Raw genomic sequence first — 25,957 nt, 5'->3', positions numbered from 1 at the left:
CTGAGCCACCTGGGAAGCTCCAAATTTACATAGTGCTGTATGTCAATTACATCTCAATAAAACTGGAAGAAGAAGAAAAAAAGAAAAGAATGACAAGGAGTATTCAAATTCTCTTATAATTGTACTAGTTAGGAAGGAAGATTATATTTAGTGAATGATATAATTGATGGAGAATCTTGCAAAAAAAAAAAAGAACAAAACAGAGATAAAAACTCAAAGAGTTCCTTTATATTTTTTAAATGTCAAAATAAGTAAGATTCTATAAAAAATAGCATATGATTTACACATTGCTATTTACATGGTACTTGCTTTTTATCACAGCAGATACTGAAACCCCAGATTCAGAAAGTAATGGCACCACAGAGAGGAATGTGGAGCAATCTAATATTGAAACCCTGAACTATCACTGGCTAGTAGTTCATGTGGTGTTCAACAAATACTGCTCTGATTCTTTGACAAATTTAAAATGTTCCACAGTGTTCTTGTGAGGTCACTGTGGTGCCATGGGATGCTTCAGCTCACAGTTAGAAAACGAAACCATGGCACTATGCCATACTCCAATGTACAGAGAGCAAGGGATGCAAGATGAATGCCATGCTTCATGAAGAGTTAAATCTTTATCTAACATTTGCCTGGAGTTAAGTCTTCAGGTTAATTTGACCCTATTCATAAAATAAGCCTAGTCTAATTCTTAGCAAAATAATAATAAGCATAGAGAAAAAATATCCTTGCTGTTGGCTATTTCTGCAGTAGCCACTTTTTTCCCCCTGATTCCAATTTTATTTCTTCTCTCTCATACTCCACAAAGCATTTAGAGACGTCTTCATAAAATGTAAATTTATTCAAAACCCATCAGCATCTCACCATCACCCTTGGACTGACACAATCCCTCTCAGGGCATTTTCTATCCCACAGGAACGCCCTCCACTGACCAGGATAGACCACCTTTCCTGGTCCTTGAGATGCAGAAGGATTCTAAGTTTCTTACAAAAGTCCCTCTCATGCCTAAGCCACAAGCTTTCCTCTGCAAAGAATATCCTTCTTCTTCCATCTTGCTAACTCCTAATAAAAGCAGGAATCATTTCTTGTTCCATCTACTGTCACCTTTTCTCCCAGCACCACAATCAGGACACTACCTGGTGTATTCATGGGAAGAGGACTCTAGGAGCAGTCATAAATGGTTTCTACTTATAGCTTTTTTTTTTTTTTTAAGCTTTTGCTTTTAATAACATGTTATTAATGTTTGGTTCAGTACCAAATCATATAATCTTCCCAGGAGTATTTCAGTATCCAAATTTTGCAAATTTTTGAAAACACTACTCTCTGGTTAACTAACATATTATAAGGAATTAATGTGGGATGTTGCTTTGTCCAAATGTGTCGCCTGAAGTGGTCAATCCCAAGCCTTAGTACGTTGACACAAAAATTTTCATCTATGATGACAGAACTGTCAGGGTGTTGGCAGGAATCAGAGGAAACATTCTGAGTTTAGAAGTATATACCTCATCCCATTACATGGGTAATCCTTTCCCACCAACAAGGAAGCTCTGCCTGACCTGATGAAGTTGTGAAGAAGCACTTGACCTGTTGAATATTTGATTCTTATTTTAGAGAGTAATGAATGAGAAAAGGATGAGATTTTAGAATCTTGAAGGCAAGTGTATCTTTAGTCTTGAAAGTTTTTCCCACTAGGAGTAAGCTGCCGATTGTAACAAGTGTGGATTTGCTAGAGATTCAGGTGACTTCTACCTGGAGGCTACCTTGAACCTGTTGAAATCATGAGCAGAATGTTTTGAGTACCATTCTACTCTAGGAATTCCTATAGTGGTAACTTTCTACCACAGTGAGTTTTACTAAATTGAGAATATGAACAGATCCCTTTGCTCTGCTTCTCCTGTCCTCCTCCTGCTACATGCTTTATCCCCTAAATCTTTGTATCTTTGTCAGAGCAGAGGAACAGGCTGAGCTTCACAACTTCCTAGATTCCAGCAATTTAATAGTATTTATTTAAACTATGCCTGTATTCAAAAACTTAATATAATGTATATAGTGCAAATAATAGCAACAGTTATACTAGATAATAAAAGTAATAATAAGAGGATGTACTTGGGTAGGGGGGAATAAAGGAAAGGAAGAATAAAGTGACACTGAGTGTAATGTTAATAGGCTGCTCTTTCCATGATCCAAGGGCTTCGCTGATGGCTCAGATGGTAAAGAATATGCCTGCAATGCAAGAGACCCAGGTTCAATCCCTGGGTGGGAAAGATCCCCTGGAGAAAGGAATAGCAACCCACGCCAGTATTCTTGCCTGGAGAATTCCATGGACAGAGGAGTCTAGTGGACTAGGGTCTCAAAGAGTTGGACACAGCTGAGTGACTAACACTTTTACTAACACTTTTCATGCTCAGAGTTCTACATACTGTTAAATCATGGAATAAGAACTTAAACCGAGTCTCCTAGTGGCAAGCAAAGAAACAAATCTAGTTATACAGTTTGTTCTATTGCATCAGGCTGTGAAGTACCAGACTTAATTCTTATTGCCTAATCCACACTTTTCTTTTGCCAAGCAATTGACACTTTCCTGAAAGAGCAAATGAAAGAGAATTTAGCAGATTATCAGCTTTGGCTAATGAGTTGAACCTCTCTAACTTACACACTCCAAAAGCGTATAATGCTGTCAAACCCAAGGAAATGTTTAAGTTGCTACAAAGAATTTTTGTCTCCTCTAAGGCTTTGAAATTTCATGTCCTGTTCAATAAGTGTGGGGAAAATAATGAAAGACCATGATGTTTTTATACCAACTGCAAAAAAAGATATTTTTATCTTACATTTTAAGTGAATAATGTCTTGCTCTTTCTAGTGAACATCTCCTGCAAATTAATCTCAGACAGACCAAGACAGAGCTAAGAGGAAAATGTGGCTGTAGCTCAAGAAATCAGAAACAGATTTTTTCTAACATGGCCTCATGTAACTTGAAAGTTCCAGGTTCATCATATCATGAAATTCCAGCTAACCATGGCATTCTAAAATATCATGTGTAAGATAATTTTGGATTTGAGAATCAATTTTGTTTTCCCCAGTTGAGGATATTTCAAAAGGCAGTATCCCAAAATATAAGAATTAGTATCTTTCCTAGTCAAATGAAACTTACTTTGTAGGCTGGAAACGAAAGAGATGGGCAGCTTTTTCTCACATTCATATCAGAAGTGAAACAAACTGGATGTTAGTTTCCAGTTCAGTTACATATCCATTGAGAAGGAAACTAGGACACCAAATCTTTAGAGAGTAAATTTGAACATTATGCATATCTGATTACAAACTGTGAAAAATATCAATCATTGTAGAATCATTATACTAGATTGGGTAATTTTGAAGCATGAGCTGGAATTCTCACCATTACATTATTCTCTCTGTATAAATGTAATTTTCAAACAAAAAATATTAACCTTGTGTGATACTTAATTCAATGCTTGGGTGAGGTGGAAGAAGTCAGCGTGTAATCTGTGCAAACTAAAATGACAATTTCAAAAATCCTTAGTCACCCAAGAGGATTTAAAGGGCTAAATTTTAATTTGCCATCTTGATCCATAATAATTATAAAGCAAACAGATTCATTTTGATGTTTTTCTAGTTCAAGGACAATTTGGCTCTAAATTGACCCAGATGAATTTTATGTAATTTGATTAATAAGGTTATCTTCTCACAAATTTATGAGGATTATACCTTGAAAATGCTATTAATTTTAATCTTTTATTTCAGTTTTCAATTATATGGAGTATCATCTACCAATGTTAAATTACCTAGAATCTTCTCAATACATAAATACATTTGAAATAAATGTCCCTTATTTTCCCCAAATATTCTCTTCTGTATGAGAAAAAGAATCATTAGTACAGCAATACAGGATATTTGGCAGTAATGATTTTCACTGTAGACATACATGTAATGATGTTTATTACATATTAAAGGATAAAAGCTTGAATTCTAACAGTTTAAGAAAAGCAGACCTGATCTATATTATTTGTATTCTTCTTTGTATTTGAATAATCAAAAGGAAAATGGTGTGTCTGCTGTAGAGATTCGCCTCAGTGATGACATTACCTGCACACGTGGATAGCAGAAAACATTTGTTTCTCAAGACACTGATCTTCAATTATCTCAGAACTTTAGGGCAGAAAACCTGTTTTCAAGTCTTTGACAGATTTATTTATTTAGTTAGTTTTCTTACTGTCTTTTTTTCCTTTGACATAAGAAGTTAATTGTAGTTTTGGAGCTTGTGCACTCTACTTCTGATAGGTTGTTAATTGTATTTTTTAAAAGGGAAGATTTAAATGATATTTTGTTAAAACTCCAAATTGTGTTTATGTGACTTATTTTGATAAAGTTTAGTCTACTTTGGCATTTTCATCATATGAAGTAGTTGACAATATAACTATTTAATTACAGAAGCTGGTACTCCTTTTTCACATCATAAAAGCTAATATTTTTTTCAAGCGCTGTTCAGAAACTTATTTTTTTTATGGTCACATGAAGATTCTGAGACAAGTTTTTAATTGGATTTTATTTATATTACTTTTGAATTTTACATTTTCTCATTTATATTTCGGAGAAGGCAATGGCACCCCACTCCAGTACTCTTGCCTGGAAAATCCCATGGACAGAGGAGCCTGGTAGGCTGCAGTCCATGGGGTCACTAGGAGTCGGACACGACTGAGCGACTTCCCTTTCATTTTTCTCTTTCCTGCATTGGAGAAGGAAATGGCAACCCACTCCAGTGTTCTTGCCTGGAGAATCCCAGGGACAGGGGAGCCTCGTGGGCTGCCGTCTATGGGGTCGCACAGAGTCAGACACGACTAAAGCAACTTAGCAGCAGCAGCAACGATAAATGAAATAAAGATGGTCACTTCAAATTGACAGTAATAGGAAGAAGAGGAGCTCCCCAGGTGGTACAGTGGTAAAGAATCCTTCCACCAATGCAGGAGATGTAAGACATGGGTTCAATCCCTAGGTCAGGAAGATCCCCAGAAGTAGAAAAAGGCAACCTGCTCCAGTATTCTTGTTTGGAAAATTTAATGGACAGAAGAGCCTGGTGGGCTACCATTCATGGGGTTGCAAAGAGTTGAATATAACTGTGCAACTAAGCACACACACACATACACATGGATTGCAAAGATAATTATCTAGAAATCGTGTATGTAATATTACCTGTTGTAGAAACATACATTTGACCTTGACAGGTCAAATAATATTAACTATACACATAAGCTGAACAATAGCAAAACTATAATTTATCTGAGAGACATATATCAAATTATGCCTTAAAAATATGGATTTTTTTTATGTATGACTAAACTTATTTTTTAATCAATTACCTATTGAGTAGCAAAGAAAACAGCAATCAATAAGAGATAATGTAAAAGCAGTATTATAAATTATTTTCTCTGTCATAAACTCAATAATTCCAGAATATAATGACAGTGAAAGAAAATATTTAAGTGGCAATATAAACAATATTTAGAAATAAACTCATGAGTCAAACATAAATAAAAAAACTTTGATTAAAATCTAACTTGGAAACAGAAAATCTATAAAATATGTAAGGACTGTCTGAAATGCTATTCATAGGAAAATTCATAATGCTGAACACAATTGGGAGCGAGAAAAAAAGGGAGGGAGGAAGGGAGGAAGAAAGGGGAAATAAAAACAAGCAGATATAAATCTTAAAAAATGTATATAACCAGAATATTTTAATATAAAAATCTAGAAGAGAGGAAATAAAGATAAAAGCAGAAATTAACTAATTAGAAAGAAAACTACAGAATTGGTAAGGGCAGCAAAGAAATCAGTAAAGCTTTCAAATGCCTAATTAATCTTTCCTAGAAAAAAAGAAAAATCAACAACATATAAAATTAATCAAGAGAGTAAAGATTTCCAATAAAGAAGAGATTAAAATAATTAAAAGGCATACCATAACTCTAGGTATAAGGATTTGAAAACCTGTGTGCAATAGGTATGTTTCTAGGAAGATATAATTTATAAAAATATATTTATAAATAGGCAAAATTACAGATACTGTGTAAGGATATGCTTTATATCACAGGTCTGCTAACTATATCAAATCTTAAATAGATGCTATTTTAAAACAGATCCCAAGCATAGAGGAAAAAGCAAAGTTTTCCACTTTTTTTTTTTTTATATATAATGACATCAAAACATCAGTAGTTAAAAGTCTTATAAAGATAGCAGGGGAAAAAAGAACACTGGAAGTTACTTTGTTTAATCGGATGATAATTGCTTTTCAATGGTGTGTTAGTTTATGTTATACTACAGCATAAATCAACTATAAGTAAATAAATATCCCCTCCTTCTTGAGCCTCCCTCCCATTCATCCCCATCCCATCCCTCTAGGTCATCACAGCACACAGAGCTGAGCCCCCTGTGCTATACAGCAGCTTCCCACTAGCTATTGTATACAAGGTAGTGTGCACATGTCAATGCTACTCTTTCAGTTCTTCCTATCCTCTCCTTCCCCCATTGTGTCTAACATGGAAATCACTTTTAACTTACAAATACTGATGAAAAAATCCTAAATAAAATACTAGCAAATACTATACAATAACATGTTAAAAAAATCATGCTTTATCAAAATTAATTTATTACCAATAATTACACTGTGGTTTAATATTAAGAAATTTGGATTTATATAATTATAAGTTATTTATATAATTTATATATATATAATTTATTTATGTATAATTAACCACATTTATATAATTAACCACATTAATAGTTATAGTGAGAGATTTTGAAAAGTGGAAGATTACAAACTCAAATTCAAAATTTAATAGCTTAGAAAACATAGCAAAAAGTTTCCAGCCTTCTAATTGTAACAAAATATCTGCATAAAAGCTTAGGAAAAAATATTAATGCCCTATACATTTTAGAGGAACTCAAATGTAGAATTGAATAAATAAAAATATATGCTTTAATGTTGATTAGAAATATAAAAAGGTGTAATATATAAATGCATGCATATATTATTTCTTATTTTTAGCTGTGACGGTATAAAAGACATACCAATCAGAATTCTGTTAAAAGACATATACTCTTCACATAACTATAACTCAAATAAAACATGTAAGTGCTGAAGTTTTCTCCCTTTTCAAGTGTTGATAGATCAATTTTAATATTAAATAACTTTTCTCTTAAGCATAAAGATATATATATTTATTAATAAATTCAAATTTACTACAAATATGTCTTATAATTTAATATGATTAATTATATAGTATGTTTGGCACTATACAATGTCTTTATCACACAGTGAAACAAAATGCATATTATAGTAGAATAACACAAAAGATCATGGAAGCTATTTTGTTCAATATATTTGATTTAATTCATACTCAAGTCCCTTTCACCTGTTATAGCTGTGGTCTCATACGATAAATTACAACATTAAAGAAAAATTAATAATTTCATTATCTAGGTAAAAAAAAAATCATTTTATAATTACCTTGAAATTTCCTTAATATGTAACAAACTCATGTCACTCTATGGGTAGACATCACTTTTTAAGTTTTATTACTTTATAAAAGGTCACAATTTATATCATATTGGGATAGAAAAAATAGAAGTAATATATAAAACATGTTATGAAGCTATTCCTTATATATTTGTGCAAACATCTACTATTTTATATACTGTATTTTTCCTATTTAATTACCAATAAGAAACTTTTATGAGATAAACTGTCATAATTATTTTCTTTGTAGTAATCTATCATTTAAAATTTTTGTAGATAATACATAAGAGAAAATTATGTACACATTTTGTCATTTTACAGCAAAAACTTATTTAGAGATAGAGGTTAATGACAGATAAGGAAAAATTTCTGGTGGATGAGGAAGAAATATAATTAAATCATGATATGGTAATATTAATATTGCTACCAGTTGTAACTCCCACTTCTTTCCCTGAAGCACAAATGCTAGCATGTTTTGTTAATCACAGCCTACCAAATTATCACTCTCATCAGCCTGGAGCTACAGATGTGAGGAGATGTAAAAAATTTAAATTTACCCTTTTATTGTCCCTGCAAATAATTTCTAGAATCTTAACATTCTGAATTGTCCTGGCATTTTATGATAATGTTAACACTTAGGAGAATCATTATGTTTTATTCTTATTTAATGATGATTAATATGTCTTTACTATATAATCAAGATAAAATAGTACAGTTCCCCAAAATTGTTCTTTTTTATAATAAAGAAAACAGAAATTACCAAGGATGCAATTAGGGATTTAAATAAATTTAAATGTAACAAAAGGATTTATTTTAAAACTTTCACCCATATCTACTGAAGAGACAAAGTTGGAATGGGAATATTTAGATAGAAAAAAAAGTTACAGTTTTTTCAGAATAAAATTAATTCAAAAGAAATGTACAGTAATTCTTTTCTAACCACAGTATATCAAACACTATTTTGATTTCTTTCAGCAGACCTCCAGGCCTCTTTCTGTCCCCTAAAGTTAAGAAGGGCTCACATCATTCTAAACAGGCTGAAAGAGAAATTGTTTTGCAAACTTGTACCTAAATAAGACTTCAGTTTGTAGTAACATATAAAAAGAACAATTTTAGAATAACATAAGTAAAACACAACCAAGAAAAGATATCCACTTGTGTCCTCAGGTTCTTATGATTTGATCAAAAGGATATCATTCCCTATTCCTATTCTAAATATGCTTTGCCAATTAACTACATGACATCTCAACATTGTCTTTTGATTTCTCAAAGAAAAGTTGTAAAATAGTTTTTTGCTGTTGTTCAATTTCTAAGTAGTTTCCAACTCTTTGCAACCCCATGTACTATAGCACGCCAGGATTCCCTGTTCCCCATTATCTTCTGGAATTTGCTCAAACTCATGTCCATTGAGTCAGTGATGCTAACAATCTTATTCTCTGCTGCCCTCCTCTCCTTTTGCCTTCAATCTTTCCCAGCATCAGAGTCTTTTCCAATCAATTGGCTCTCCACATCATGTGGTCAAAGTATTGGAACTCCAGAGACAATCCTTTCAATGAATATTCACGGTTGATTTCCTTTAGGATTGACTGATTTGATCTCCTGCTGCCCAAGGGACTCTCAGGAGTCTTCTCCAACACCACAGTTTGAAAGCATCAATTTTTCTACTCTCAGACTTCACGGTCCACCTCTCACATCCTCACATGACTGCTGGAAAAACCATAGCTTTGACTATGCAGACATTTGTCAGCAAAGTGATGTCTCTGCTTTTTAATACATTGTCTAGGTTTGTCACAGATTTTCTTCCAAGGAGCAAGAGTCTTTTAATTTCATGGCTGCAATGAGTCTGCTGTGGGTAAAGAATCTGCTTGCAATGCAGGAGAGCCAGGAGACTCAAGTTCAATCCCTGGGTCAAAAAGATACCCTGAAAGAGGAAATGGCAGCCTGCTCCAGTATTCTTGCCTGAAAAGCCCATGTGCAGAGCAACCTGGCAGGCTGTAGTCCATGGGATGGTAAAGAGTTGGACATGACTCTTTTGAGCAACTGAGCACAGAGCAATGTATTTCTTCCTATCATAGGGTATAGTGATGTACCCTAACTTAAAATAATGTATAAAATATTGTGTAGACATGGTTCAAGTAGTTTCTATTTTTTTTTTTTTTTACCATTGTCTCATCATTTCTTGTGTATTTACAAAAATAATTGTGGAAGACATCTTTATTTGGACCAAAGACAGATTCCATTTAGGTTAAGATGTTTCTTCAAAGAAATGATACACTGTACTGTTCTGTTTAGTACGTCGGTCGTGTCTGACACTGTGCGACCCCGTGGACCGTAGCCTGTCAGGCTCCTCTGTCCGTGGGTATCCTGCAGGCAAGAATACTGAAGTGGGTTGCCATGCGCTCCTCCAGGGGATCTTCCCAGCCCAGGGATGAACCCAGATCTCCCCTATTGTGGGCAGATTCTTTACCATCTGAGCTACCAGGGAAGCCACAAATGATACACTACTTAAGTGTAAACATTTATCATTTGAAATATCAAATTAATCTTAATAGGTCTGAAAAGCTTACCTTCTCTTTCTGGAACTTTTTTGTGACAAATGAAAATTTAGGGGACTTTTTGAGACTGTATCAAGGTCTGAAAAACCAGGCAGTTTTGTGTATTGGTACAGAAGCTTAAACTGCTTGCAGTATTCAATTATGTTGTCCCTTTCATCATTACAGCCTTATCTTTGTCAGAAAATATAAATGATGACATAGTTCTCCAACTTAAGTAAAAGCTGACACCTACACAAAAACTAATAATAGCCATTTTAAGTTTTCATTTTTTTCCACATAAATATGTGTGTGCACACAGACACTTAGAGAGTGCCAGAGTCGCCTGATTTTCTGAACTGCAAACGCTGTTTAATAAACATAACCTAGATAACTAATTTTTAATAACAATAGAGCTCAGTCATATCTGTGGTCCTTACTTAAGAATTCAAATGGCAACCGACTCCAGTACTCTTGGCTGGAAAATTCCATGGACGGAGAAGCCTGGTAGGCTACAGTCCATGGGGTCGCAAAGAGGCGGACACGACTGAGTCACTTCACTTCACTTTATTCTTTTTTCATTTTGGCTCATATTTTACAAAAAGTATCATAGAAGTATGCAGACTCACAACATAGAATGTCCTGTTGTGTTACTTTTTTAGTGACATTGATGGAAACATTCATATAAAGGTTGCTTCTCAGATTCCCTCATAGCTCAGTTGGTAAAGAATCCGCCTGCAATGCAGGAGACCCCGGTTCAATTCCTGCGGCAGGAAGATCCGTTGGAGAAAGGATAGGCTGCTGCTGCTGCTAAGTCGCTTCAGTTGTGTCCGACTCTATGCGAGCCCATAGACGGCAGCCCACCAGGCTCCGCCATCCCTGGGATTCTCCAGGCAAGAACACTGGAGTGGGTTGCCATTTCCTTCTCCAGTGCATGAAAGGGAAAAGTGAAAGTGAAGTCGCTCAGTCATGTCCGACTCTTAGCGACCCCATGGACTGCAGCCCACCGGGCTCCTCCGTCCATGGGATTTTCCAGGCAAGAGTACTGGAGTGGGGTGCCATTGCCTTCTCCGAGAGGATAGGCTACCTACTCCAATATTCTTGGGCTTCCATTGTGGCTCAGCTGGTAAAGAGTCCTCCTGCAATGCGGGAGACCTGGGTTCTATCTCTGAGTTGGGAAGATCACCTGGAAAGGGAAAGGCTATCCACTCTAGTATTCTGGCCTGGAGAATTTCATGGATTAAACAGACCATGGGGTCGCAAAGAGTCGGACATAACTTACACTTTCACTTTCTCAGATTCCTGCATAACTGAGACTTTTCTTCAACGAGATGGAAGTTTTTTGGAAAAAATTAAGAAAGTGATTCCTTTGATAGAAGTCTTCAAATTGTTGACTTTTGTCCTTTATTTTATCCACAGTCCCCTTTTCGTAGTTTGTGGGCAAGGAAACCAGGCTATGGCAAATAATGTAAAACAGAAAGAAAAAGGAAAATCCATCTCAGAAACTGAACATTCTTCATGCTTTTAAATAATATTGGCAGATATTAAGAAAAAAATGTTTTCTTTCAAGTCTCAACATATGTTTAAAAATATTTAGCATATTTTATATAGGTATATATATATACATATAGGCATATATATACATATAGACATATGTGTATGTGTGTGTGTATATATATATATAATATATATATATATATGAGACATATATACATATACACTCTCTTATGAGAAACAGTATTCATCCTGTGGCCAAGTCTCTTACATTATTAGAGAAAATCCCATAACTCAAGAAGACAATTATCCTGGATGGGTTTTTAGCTCTTTTTTAATATCCTTGAGAGAATTCCTTGCATTTCTGCTTTACTTCTGAAAGAAATGTAGTGGCTATCTTCCAGGATTCCAGTTCTTCTAAAAGTTAGTTCACCACTTTTAAAGAACAGTGTTTATCTAAAAGCTGTTAGGTTGTAGAACTACCAACTCTTCTTTAATTTCAGCCCCAATCTCTAAGTTTTTCTGAAATAGAAATCTGTATTAAGGACAATGATGAATTCAAAGTGAAAGTTGCTCAATTCTGTCTGACTCATTGTGACCCCATGGACTACACAGTCCATGGAATTGTCTAGGTCAGAATACTGGAGTGGGTAGCCTTTCCCTTCTCTAGGCGATCTCCCAACACAGAGATTGAACCCAGGTCTCCCGTATTGCAGGCGGATTCTTTACCAGCTGAGACAACAGGGAAAGCCAAGAATACTGGAGTGGGTAGCCTATTCCTTCTCCAGAGGTTCTTCCTGACCCAGGAATCCAACTGGGGTCTCCTGCATTGCAGGCTGATTCTTTACCAGCTGAGCTAGCAAGGAAGCCAGTCTAATTTAATTCTTTCCTTCCATTAATTTCTCACTAAGTCTTAGGTGACCCAAAGAGGTAAATTCATAGGCATACCCCATATTCTAATTCTCTCTTGTCCATTCTGTTTCAATTGAAATTTGCCCTAATTTTTCTCACCAGCCCTAAACTCTACTTGCAGCTTGCCAATGTAAACTTCACACAGCTTGATAAACTAAATCACATTAGTATGTAAATGGCACACTTTTCACCTTAGAATCTTCTTTTTCCCAAATAGCATCAGTGAGTTGCAGCCTTTGGGGAGCAATGCCCTTTTTTCATTGCCTGGTTGACCCTATGGTGTTAGATTAGCCCCTTTAACAGGTCTAAACCTTACTGTATAAATTCTGACCTACTTTTCACTTACAGCAGGACAGACCACGTCTCTAACTTTATCACCTCAATGCATATTCATATTCTGGACTTTATTATTTTTTAATTATCCTGGCTTAGAGCATCGTTAATTTTAATTTCTACTGCTGGAACATACATTGGGATTTTCATATTGAACAGTAGTTGAAATAAAGGAAAATTACATTCCTTCCAAAAGATACTTTATAAAACATTATAGAACTTAACACATCTACAGTTAAATTATCTGAGACCAGAGGTCTGCTTAAATTAGAACATTATTAGTAATTGGGAGTAATTATATATTGCTGTGATATTAATACATTGACACTACAATTGTCTGTGTTATGTGATAATAAATCTGTAATAGCACAAATCAAAATTGGCTTGATTAGATACCAGCAAAACTTGGATCATGTTAAGCACTTTTGCAAATATTTATCTCAATAAGCATATCTGAACTTGCTTCAGTGATATTGTAAAATTGACTATATATTTAGGAGTCATTATAAAAATAAATGATGCACTATCAGTGTCAGTATTCTTAACACTGGTCTAGAACATCAGTCTCCACTAGGAGCTTAAGCAAGCATACTCACCTAAATTTTACCTTTGTATTTAAGATATTTATACAAATGATTGTACTATATCTTTCGTTAGTCTTCATCTGAGAAACTCTTCCTTCATCTTTAAGGGCAGATTGTGGGATAATAATGATGAGAAATATAGTAAACTAATTTGCTTATTTGGAGCATGGCAGGTAGATGTCAGATCTTAAATTTATAAAGTAATTCATTATCTAAATTAAAGAATAAAATATAACAAATATAATTTATATTGCACAACTATTATATGATAAGATTTTGTTTAATTCCCTCATTTTTTTTTTATCTCAGCCTTGCAATAACAGTGGAACTAAACATCAGGAGCACAGAAATAAATGTTTACCTATTGACAAGGAGTTTAGAGATTAAAAATAAAGGAGACAAGATAATTTAAACAGACAAATGCAATATAACGTAGCATAAAACAAGTTTGAAAATATTTCTTAGCAAACCAAAACAGTGATTATTTTTGAAAGATATGCATATCTCATGTAAAATAAAATAACAATGATAGTGATAATCAAATAACCATCAGTTCAGTTCAGTCTCTCCTCCATGTCCGACTCTTTGCGACCACATGGATTGCAGCATACAAGGCTTCCCTGTCCATCACCAATTCTGGAGCTTGCTCAAACTCATGTCCATTGAGTCAGTGATGTCATCCAACCACCTCATCCTCTGTCACCCCCTTCTCCTCCTGCTTTCAATCTTTCCCAGCATCAGGGTCTTTTCCAGTAAGTCAGTACTTTGCATCAAGTGGCCAAAGTATTGGCATTTCAGCTTCAACATCAGTCCTTCCAATGAACACTCAGGACTAATCTCCTTTAGGATGGACTGGTTGTATCTCCTTGCAGTCCAAGGGACTCTCAAGAGTCTTCTCCAACACCACAGCTCAAAAGCATTCCAAGGAGCAAGCGTCTTTTAATTTCATGGCTGCAATCACCATCTGCACTGATTTTGAAGCCCAAGAAAATAAAGTCTCTCACTGTTTCCATTGTTTCCCCATCTATTTGCCATGAAGTGATGGGACCAGATGCCATGATCTTAGTTTTTTGAATGTTGAGTTTTAAGCTAGATTTTTCACTCTCCTCTTTTGCCTTCATCAAGAGGTTCTTCAGTTACTCTTCACTTTCTGCCATTAGGGTGATGTCATCTGCATATCTGAAGTTATTGATATTTCTCCTGGCAATCTTGATTTCAGCTTGTGCTTCATCCAGTCTGGCATTTCACATGATGTACTCTGCATAGAAGTTAAATAAGGACAGTGACAATATACAGAGTTGATGTTCTCCTTTTCCAGTTTGGAACCAGTCCGTTGTTCCATGTCTGGTTCTAACTCTTGCTTCTTGACCTGCATACAGATTTGTCAGGGAGGAGGTAAGGTGGTCTGGTATTTCCATCTCTTGAAGAATATTCCACAGTTTGTCGTGATCCATACAGTCAAAAGCTTTAGTGTAGTCAATAAAGCAGAAGAAGATGTTTCTCTGAACTTCTGTTTTTTTCTGTGAGCCAATGGATGTTGAAATTTAATCTCTGGTTCCTCTGCCTTTTCTAAATCCATTTTAAACATCTGGAAGCTCTTGGTTCACACACTGTTGAAGCCTGGCTAGGAAAATTTTGAGCATAATTTTGCTAGCATATGAGATAAATGCAATTGTGTGGTGCAACTGAACATTCTTGGGCATTGCCTTGTCTTTGGGATTGGAATGAAACCTGACCTTTTCCAGTCCTATGGCCACTGCTGAGCTTTCCAAACATGCTGGCATATTAAATGCAGCACTTTCACAGCATCATCTTTTAGGATTTGAAATAGCTCAGCTGGAATTCCATCACCTCCACTAGCTTTGTTCATTGTGATGCTTCCTAAGGCCCATTGGCCTTTGCAATCTAGGATGTCTGGCTTTAGGTGAGTGATCACATCATCATGGTTATCTGTGTCATTAAGTTTTTTTTTTTTTGCAAATAACAATAGCCATCATTAACTGAGTATTTATTATGTATCAGTGAATGTTCTGTTTTATAAGAGTAGAAATATTTTTCAAAAGTTAAGAATTATAATCAAGTTCTTTCGACAAGACCAAGTCTGTGATTCAAATCCAGGTCTGCTTAATTCCTGAATTTCTTGACCTTTCATTACTTTCCATTTTTCTGTCTGATATATGAACATATACAAATGAGAACTAGAGCAGAATTTTGTTGTAGGAAAAAAAAAAAAAACAGACCGAGAGCTGAGACACCTAATATTTTAGCCACGATTATGTTATTTCCTTGCTGTATCTCTTTAGGTAAGTCATCCTTTTCACTGAGCTTGATAAATTAGAGATAGTCATACTTGCACCCACTGTTTCATGTTTTTTGTGTGTGTGCAGACCAACAGAAACCATGGTGTAAGCAATAATGTCCTACAGAAATTAAGGATTTCCACAACTTCAGCTAAAATCACTCTACTACAGACATATTTTCCTTGGCAATTTATTGACCATTCTGTGCTTTACTGGGTTATGCTACTGGGTATGTCTTTTCCCTGCCTTGCCATCTAGAACATTTCTAATGCTTCAAAACCTCCTGAAGATGTCAGTATCTCTAATATACCTCTTCTGTCCTCATACTGTGTATTTTCATAGCACCAGTTAAAAGAGAGAATTAGAGCGCTTAATGGCTCTGTATGGTTGTGATTGCTCTTGGTCTGCCAGATTCTGCCACTAGACTATGTATCTTTAATGACGTAATGCATCCTTAGTGGTAGAAAAAAAAATGCTCCTTAAATTTTTGTTGATGTGAAATCAAAATATTAAAATTATAAACATTTTTTCAAATATTTGCATTCTTACAATTAATGGTTATGCAAGGACCTAGTCTCATAGATTGTAAACAATGAGAATATCTTGCAAGAGGAGAAAATGGCCCCTGACTGATTCTTCTCAATAGAATTAGGTTTGCAATCCTCAAAAATACAAGCCAAAAGAAAGAGCAGAATTCTGACTCTCTTTTCTGAAACAAACAAACAAAAAGAATGAATTAATAATAATTAAAAGGATTGTGTTGTTATTACTGTTTGTTGTTTAGTCACTAATCCTATCTGACTCTTTTGCAACACCAAAGAACATAGCCCACAAGGTTCCTCTGTCCATGGGATTTCCCAGGCAAGAATACTGCAGTGAGTTGCCACTTCCTACTTCAGAGGATCTTCCCAACCCAGGGATCGAACTCATGTCTCTTGCACCTGCTGCAATGGGCAAGCAAATTCTTTACCACTGAGCCACCAGGGAAGCCCAAAAGGATTGATCATCGCTCATTTCTAAATGTGTTAAGAAATTTTTCAGTTTGATAGTCCAATGCAGTGCATTCACCTTGCTCCTCACATTTCACTCTTTTTTTTCCAAAGCATTATTTTATTCTCAGATTTTCCTAAATAGCACATATATTATATGCAATATACTTCTTTCTGTTGAGTCTAAAGTGTCTTCCCAGCAGTAGATATCACATATTGGAGTGGAAGAATATATCCCATGATATGTAATTTATAATTGAAGGCAAAATGAGAAAACAAAACAAAAAGAAACCTCACACCCACAGCAGAGAGATGATAATTTCTCATCTGTCTTTTCCGTGGGTTTATCATAAATCATTTTAGGACACACCTTTTCAACACATAGCTGCTCTTAATTAGATCCATATTGTCATAGGAAGTAGAATTCTCTTTTTGAGTGTGGCCACCAGCAGCAAAACATCCATTTGCCTATAATTGATTTTCAGGTTTATTTAAAATGCTCCATGAAGCATAGCATATTGAAATGACTCATCATGTTTATTGGAATATCTTGAGGATAAAAGTTATCTTTGAATGACATTAGCATATTAAATGTAGTATATAGAGATAGTTCTTTAAAAAACTATTTTAAAATAGTTTTACTATTCTTTTATTTTTTTCCCAATTTTTAAACTACTGCTCTTTATGAGAATATGAATAGTCAATTCCAAATGCATCAGTGGGAGGGTCTATGTGAACTAGTAGGCCAGCCTTTAAGAATAGATAAGAAAATGACAGTTGACTTGTTCTCTTAGAAGCATCTCAAAGCAGTTCAGTAAACATCCATATTATCTTATTATTGCCTAGAAGTTCGAAAGACCTGGGATACAGATTATACCATCTAACTTACTTTAGAAAATTCTGATACTTCTTTTCTTTGAGAAAGAACTCACAATCTATTTTGAAAAGTTAACATCTAACTGCCAGGTTATAATCCAATGAATCGTCTTTCCTAGAGATACTGAGTAGCTCACAGTTGAATTTCATTTCATTAACTTCATATAAAAGTGTGTATTTTGCATTCTGTTTTCAGCAGCAAAATAGGATTTTATAATTGACTTATATAAATGATTGTAGAGAAACAACATACGAAAATACATGTGGAGAATAAAGGATGATGGCATTATATGAGTTAACATAACCCCTTTGTGTAAGATTATATACTTGCTTCAAAGGTAGACTCATGTATTCATTTAACAAATATTTGAGTTGTCAATATTATGAACAATAGAAAATGAGTAAGACATTGTTAATTACTTTCAAATAGCTTCCAATCTGGTAAAGAGAACTATGGCTAGCAATTGCTATAAAAGATTATTTTAAAGTATCAAGAGACATAAGATAAAAGTGTTGGCAAATTTCATCATGCAAAAGAGGTTCAGCTATTTTCCAAAAATTGTTTCTCCAAGTATATTTTCTTCTTTTATCCTTCTTTTCTTAAGAGAAAGGGAGCCAGGGCAATGAGGCTTACAACCTGCATATTTTACTTCTTCCTATTTCATTGTATAACTTAAGCTACCTCCTGGTACTTGCAAATCTATTAAATAGTTTGAAAACAACTGCTATGAAGGAAAGAGCGTGAGATTTGAAGCCTAACAGGGATTGAAATCTCTACTTTTAAGTTGTAGCTAAATGAGTAAATCATGCAATTGTGTTAATTATCTGTATGTTCCTTTGTAAATTGGGGTAATAATACCTCACTTAACCTGTATTAAATTATAGAATGCATCTATAGTACCTAGACTACTGTTCTACTATATTAACAGCTGTTTTTATAGCTTGAGTTCTACTCCGGGGAAAAAGGATTAATAGAGTGTTTACAACTACAGTGGGAACTAACTCTAGATAGATTAGGATACAATGAATTATGGGACCCATGGTGAAAACCATGAAAAAAGAACTAGAAGGTGAAATTCTCCCTATGTCAGCTCCACTGGAAAATAAAAGCTTTGTTACTGAGCAGAGGGAAATAAGCCTGCAGAGTATGAGTTCAGGAACATTCTTGTGATAGGTATTAAACACCATTGCAAGAAGAGATAGATATTTAACATCCTAGACAATGGAGAACTATTGAATTTTTTTGGATGGTGAAGTGACATGACCATAATTTTGCTTTAAGCACATTAAAATTATACTTGGCCTTTGAACAAAAGAGAGTGAGAAAAGTCTAGAGGCTGAAAGACAATTTAAGAGATGTTTGTCCCAGTGAAAGAAAAGGAGGACATAACAGAAAGTGGGATATAACAGAAAGGAGTAAGTTGATAATATGGGAATTGGAAGAATTTAATGTTATTATTTTCAGAGAACAAAGGAAAATGAATACATATTTTTTTAATGAAGTGAGAAGAAGGAGAGATTTTGTATTGTAAGATAATAAGATTTATTTTGGGAAAATATTTAAATATTGCTTGACATTTTTTTCTGAGCATTTTCATCTCTTTCCTTGGGCCAAGGACAGTGGGAACAGGGGAAAGGTTCTTTGTCTCAATTTATCAACTGATCAATGAGTAAACAAAGGTTAAGAAGATAACTGACTTGCCCTTGTTCCCACAGCTAATAACAAAGACTTTAAATTTCTGGCTCCTACCTAGACCACAACTCTATGCACTACTCTGGATTATATATTAACATTTCAGGGAATATCTCAAGAGAATATGGTTAGCATTATACTGACATTTGAGACTTCTATTTGTACATTGGTGAGGCAAATCATTATGTGAGTCACCAACACAGACTCTGCAGCCATAAGGATAACATTGTCAAGAGAACAGGTAATAAAGGAGAAATAGTTTAATCCCTGAGGAATATGAATTCTTAGGCAGAGGAGAAAGACAAAAGAAATTCAATCTGGTTGACAAAAGGTAACTTAAAATAAGGCAGATATCTATAGGTTAAGGAAGGAGAAAATATTTTAAAAGAAAATACAATAGAGTGGTTTAGTGGAAAAGGGTTAGGAAATACCACTTGTTTGGGGCAAGTTAACCACCCTTACAGAGAAGGCAATGACACCCCACTCCAGTACTCTTGCCTGGAAAATCCCATGGACAGAGGAGCCTGGTAGGCTACAGTCCATGGGGTCACGCAGAGTCAGACACGACTGAGCAACTTCACTTTCACTTTTCCCTTTCATGCACTGGAGAAGGAAATGGCAACCCACTCCAGTATTCTTGCCTGGAGAATCCCGGGGACGCCCGAGCCTGGTGGGCTGCCATCTATGGGGTAGCACAGAGTCGGACACAACTGAAGGGACTTAGCAGCAGCAACAGTAACCACCCTTATGGCAGAAAATGAAGAGGAACTAAAGAGCCTCTTGATGAAAGTGAAAGAGGAGAGTGAAAATGTTGGCTTAAAGCTCAACATTCAGAAAACTAAGATCATGGCATCTGGTCCCATCACTTCATGGAAAATAGATGGGGAAACAATGGAAACAGTGTCAGACTTTATTTTCTGGGGCTCCAAAGTCACTGCAGATGGTGCCTGCAGCCATGAAATTAAAAGATGCTTACTCCTTGGAAGAAAAGTTAGGACCAACCTAGATAACATATTGAAAAGCAGAGACATTACTTTGCCAACAAAGGTCCGTCTAGTCAAGGCTATGGTTTTTCCAGTAGTCATGTATGGATGTGAGAGTTGTACTGTGAAGAAAGCTGAGCACCAAAGAATTGATGCTTTAGAACTGTGTTGTTGGAGAAGACCCTTGAGAGTCCCTTGGACTGCAAGGAGATCCAACCAGTTCATCCTAAAGAGATCAGTCCTAGGTATTCATTGGAAGGACTGATGTTGAAGCTGAAACTCCAATTCTTTGGCCACCTGATGGGAAGAGTTGACTCATCGGAAAAGACCCTGATGCTGGGAAGAACTGGAGGCAGGAAGAGAAGGGGATGACAGAGGATAAGATGGCTGGATGGCATTACCGACTCGATGGACATGAGTTTGGGTCAACTCCAGGAGTTGGTGATGGACAGGGAGGCTTGGCGTGCTGCAATTCATGGGGTCGCAAAGAGTTGGACACAACTGAGCGACTGAACTGAACTGATTTGAAAAACATGTTTGAGAGGATGCTTTTATTTCTCCAATGGGAGATGAAATCAAAATTAAAGTTCTACTGCAATAGCCTGAAACCTAGGAACAGAGAATGGCTATGCTGAGATATAATAACAGCTATTTGAATTTTGGTGTTTTTGTTGGTCAGTTGCTAAGCTGTGTCTGACTCTTTGCTGCCCCATGGACCGCAGCACACCAGGCTCCTCCATTACCTCCTGGGGTTTGCTCAGATTCATGTTCATTAAGTCAATGATGCTACCTAGCATGATGTTCTCATGCTCTGCTGCCCCCTTCTCCTTTTGCCTTTAATCTTTCCCAGAATCAGGGTCTTTTCCAGTAAGTTGACTCTGCACATAAGGTGTGTAAAGTATTGGAGTTTCAGCTTCAGTACAGTCCTTCCAATGAATATTCAGGGTTGATTTTCTTTAGGATTGACTGGTTTGATCTCTTTGCTGTCCAAAGGACCCTCAAGAGTCTTCTCCAGCACTACAGTTCAAAAGCATCAGTTCTTCAACACTCAGCCATCTTTATGGTGCAACTCTCACATCTATGCATGATTGCTGGAGAAACCATAGCTTAGTCTATCCAAATCTTTGTTGGCAAAGTAATGTCTCTGCTTTTTAATATGCTGTCTAGGTTTGTCATAGCTTTTCTTCGAAGGAGCAAGCATCTTAATTTCATGGGTATAGTTACCATCTGCAATGATTTGGGAGCCTAAGAAACTAAAATCTATCACTGCTTCAACTTTTTCTACTTTTATTTGCCATGAAGTAATGGGACAAGAAGCCATGGTCTTAGTTTTTTAATGCTGAGTTTCAAGCCAGCTTTTTCATTCTCTTCTTTCAGCCTCATCAAGAGTCTCTTTAGTTCCTTTTCACTTTCTGCCATTAGAGTGGTGCAATCTGTACATTTGAGATTGTTGATATTTCTTCTGGTAATCTTAATTCCAGCTTGTGATTCATCCAGCCCAGCATTTCATATGATGTGGTATGCATATAAGTTAAATAAGCAGGGTGACAATATACAGTCTTGTCATACGCCTTTCCCAATTTTGAACTAGTCAGTTGTTCCATGCCCAGCTCTGTTGCTTCCTGACTGATATACAGGTTTCTTTGGAGACAGTAAGGTGGTCTGGTACTCCCCTCTTTAAGGACTTTCCACAGTTTGCTGTGATCCACACAGCCAGAGGCTTTACTGTTATCAATAAACAGAAGTAGATGTTTTTTTCTGGAACTCCCTTGCCTTCTCCATGATCCAGTGAAAGTTGGCAATTTGATCTCTGGTTCCTCTTCCTCTTTGAAACCCAGCTTGTACACCTGAAAGTTTTTAGTCCACATACTGTTGAAGCCTATCTTGAAAGGTTTTGAGTACAACTTAGCTAACATGTGAAATGAACACAACTCTATGATAGTTTGAACTTTCTTTGTCATTGCCATTCTTTGGGAATGGAATGATAACTGACCATTTTCAGTCCTATGGTCACTGCTGAATTTTTCAAATCCTCTGAAATATTGAGTGCAGAACTTTAACAGCACCATTTTTTAGGATTTGAAATAGCTCAGCTGGAATTCTGTCACCTCTTAGCTTTTTTAGGAAATCATAATATTATATGAGAATTATCTGTGTGTGTGGTTGGGGTGGGGGGAGATTCATTGACAAGAAGACTGTGTGCATGAGTGCTGAGTTGCTTCAGTCATGTCCAACTCTTTGTGACCCTGTGGACCATAGTCCATGGCTCTTCTGTCCATGGCATTCTCCAGGCAAGAATACTGGAGTAAGTTGCTGTGTCCTCCTTCAAGGGAATCTTCCTGACCCAAGGATTGAACCTGCATCTCTTACATCTTCTGCCTTAGCAAGTGGCTTCTTTACCACTAGCGTCACTTTGGAAGCTCCAACAAGAGTAAACTTAAACAATTTATTAACTTAGATATTTTCTCTTCTCTATGTGTGAATGAATAATCATTCTTCTATTGTTACTGGGTTTAACTAAATGCATAGTTTTGGGGTGGATATTGATTAAAATTCACAAATGAAGCGAGCAACATATAGGCATTGTGACCCTTCACAAAGAAATCTCAAATATGCATTTCATCTAATTTGAGATAGAGAAGGCCACTTTTTTCCTGGCCAAAACCATTGGTGATTTGTCTTCCAGTTATCAAACAGGTACATAAAGTTTAAAAACAGCTGGTGTTTCAAAAAGGACATCCATGTTATGGCTAGAACAGACATTAAGCATTTAGTAAACAATGCTATAAAATATAAACTAGGCTTTTAAAGGATAAAAGATTCTTCCTTGTCTTAACAATTGATACAATAAAATATAGCAGACAGCAATAACTAAAAGGAAACTTTTTAAAGCATTTCAGATATGCCTTTCCTTATGTAGCTATAAAGTATATTAATAGTTTTGAAGAAATTAAACTCAATGAACTATATATATATACAACCTTGTAGTAAGAGCAGAAGATGGAATTGCTTCAACTCTTTCCTTGTAACTATAAATGATAAGAATTTGTTATCATATAATTCATATGATAATTCAGATGTGACTGAAGGATGATATTATGATTGATTGCTGGTTTGGAACTACACATTGATATGAAGGTTACATGCAGTTGATTTTACATTTCAAACTTAGAATTTGTAGGAACTGGGCAATTAAATCTATTCAAATATTTTGTGAACCATTTTTTCAGAGTTAACTATGATTTATATGAAATAGAGACTTTTTTACTCAAATCACTTTAAAACCAACTCTGCCTTTCTCATTGTCTGCATATTATCTCATCTCTTATTTTCCTGAAAATACTGAGGTTCTCTTTAAAAAAGATTTATTTTCTTTATATTTAAGGTCATATTATATCAATCTTTTTATTTAATCTAATCTCTGCTTTAAAACTGAAAACCTCTTCCCCTCTAAAATCCCTCTTTTAATGACTTCTTCATTCCTTAAATCCTGTGGCCATCTCATTTTTTCTCTCCACTCTAACAGTGAACAAAGTTAATAGAGGTGACTGTATTCCAGCTGAGCTATTTCAAATCCTAAAAGATGATGCTGTGAAAGTGCTGCACTCAATATGCCAACAAATTTGGAAAACTCAGCAGTGGCCATAGGGCTGGAAAAGGCCAGTTTTTATTCCAATCCCAAAGAAAAGCAATGCCAAAAAAATGTTCAAAGTACTGCACAATTGCACACATCTCACACACTAGCAAAGTAATGCTCAAAATTCTCCAAGCTAGGATCCAACAGTTTATAAACCAAGAACTTCCAGATGTTAAAGCTGGATTTAGAAAAGTCAAGTTGCCAACATCTGTTGGATCACAGAAAAATCAAGAGAGTTCCAGAAAAATATCTACTTCTGCTTCATTGACTACTCTAAAGGCTTTGACTGTGTGGATCACAACAAACTGTGGAAAATTCTTCAAGAGATGGGAATACCAGATCACCTTAGATGCCTCCTATAAATATGTATGCAGGTCAAGAAACAACAGTGAAAAACAGACATGGAACAATGAACTGCATGAAGATCCAACCAGTCCAACCTAAAGGAAATCAGTCCTGAATATTCGTTGGAAGGACTGATGGTGAAGCTGAAGCTCCAATACTTTGACCACATGATGGGAAGAACTGACTTATTGGAAAAGACCCTGATGCTGGGAAAGATTGAAGGCAGGAGGAGAAGTGGATGACAGAGGATGAAATGGTTGGATGACATCACTGACTCTATGGATATGAGTTTGAGCAAGCTCCGAGAGTTGATGACAGCCCAGGAAGCCTGGTGTGTTGCAGTCCTTGGAGTCACAAAGAGTTGGACACAACTGAGTAACTGAACTGAAACTCAAGGGTACGTGACAGACTGGGGGACCACTCAACAAAAGCATCTCACCCATCAAAGTAATCCAAGACTCCTATGGTCCCAGATTTTATGATGCTTATCTTGCAATACTTATCAAACTTTTCTCTCCCAGCGTCTAACATGATTTAGCAACTGAACAACAGCAATAAAATATGTAAAAACTTTCCAAAGTTTGTTCACATGTTTCAAATTGGTCTTTGGATTTGTTGTTCAGTCACATCAGACAGCAGCAGCAGCACATCAGGTGGCCAAAATATTAGAGCTTCAGCTTCAGCATTAGTCCTTCCAATGAGTATTTATGATTGATTCCCTTTGGTATGAACTGGTTTGATTTCCTTGCTGTCCAAGTGACTCTCAAAAGTCTTCTCCAGCACCACAGTTTGAAAGCATCAATTCTTCACACTCTGCCTTCTTTATGGTCCAACTCTCACATCTGTACACGAGTACTGGAAAGATCAAAACCTTGATGGTCTTTTTAATTACTGCCTTGTCAGGTCAATGAAGGTATGAGCCATGCCACTCAGGGCCACCCAAGACAGACGGGTCATAGTGGAGAGCTCTGACAAAATGTGGTCCACTGGAGGAGGGAATGGCAAGCCACTCCAGTATTCCTATGAACTGTATAAAGAAAGACTTGATACATTGTGCCCATATCCACTGAAAATTTGTCACCCACTCATTTTAGCTTTCTTATAATCAACTTTGCATCACTATTTCTCATCCCCAGTTCTCTAAAGAATCCACTGGAATTTTTATAGTTAATATCTTTGACCATTCATTTGATAACTTTTGACAAACACTTTCATTTTGTACCATTGTTCTGGATAGTGTTCTAAGCATCTTCCTGGATATCTTACTAAGATTCAATCACTATATTCAAATGTCTTTTTACTCCTTCTCACTAAATCTCTTCTGCTTTCCTCTCTTCTGTCTCTCCTTTAGTTTCAACATCATGACAATAAGACATCTTTTGCTTTAGCCTAAATCTCTCTCCATTGTGTTTAACAACCACATCTCTGGTTAAACAGTCTCCAGAACTCAAAGCATGGCCAAAATTAATGTCAAATTATTTCTCTATCAGTTCAATACAATTTATAAATTCCTTTTCTAGTTTTGTGACCATGGGAAAGTTATGTCTATATCCTTATCTGTAAAATGAGAATAGAATAGTACCTACTCATAAACTACTGTCAGGATTAAAGGAGTCACTGCATAGACCAGATATGGATATAGCAGAGAAGGCACTATATTTTTAACAATTGCCTTTTGCTTTCTTTGTCATTGGTTCAGATATGCAATATTCAGTTCTTTCTACCATCAACCTTCACCATTCTTTGCCAAAGTCC

At 35.8% G+C, this 25,957-nt stretch overlaps 1 protein-coding gene across 7 annotated transcripts in view; it reads left to right on the top strand.

The window, feature by feature from the left end:
- Positions 1-25,957, top strand: part of CADM2 (cell adhesion molecule 2) — a 1,189,836-nt gene that overhangs the window by 1,138,924 nt on the left and 24,955 nt on the right. The gene's annotated exons all lie outside the window — the stretch shown is intronic.

This window comes from Giraffa tippelskirchi, chromosome 2, assembly GCF_054371585.1.
Source record: "Giraffa tippelskirchi isolate mGirTip1 chromosome 2, T2T-mGirTip1v1.2.pri, whole genome shotgun sequence".
Lineage (NCBI taxonomy): Eukaryota > Metazoa > Chordata > Mammalia > Artiodactyla > Giraffidae > Giraffa > Giraffa tippelskirchi.
The sequence above is the reverse complement of the archived record's forward strand: the minus strand, read 5'-3'. Positions and strand labels throughout refer to the sequence as shown.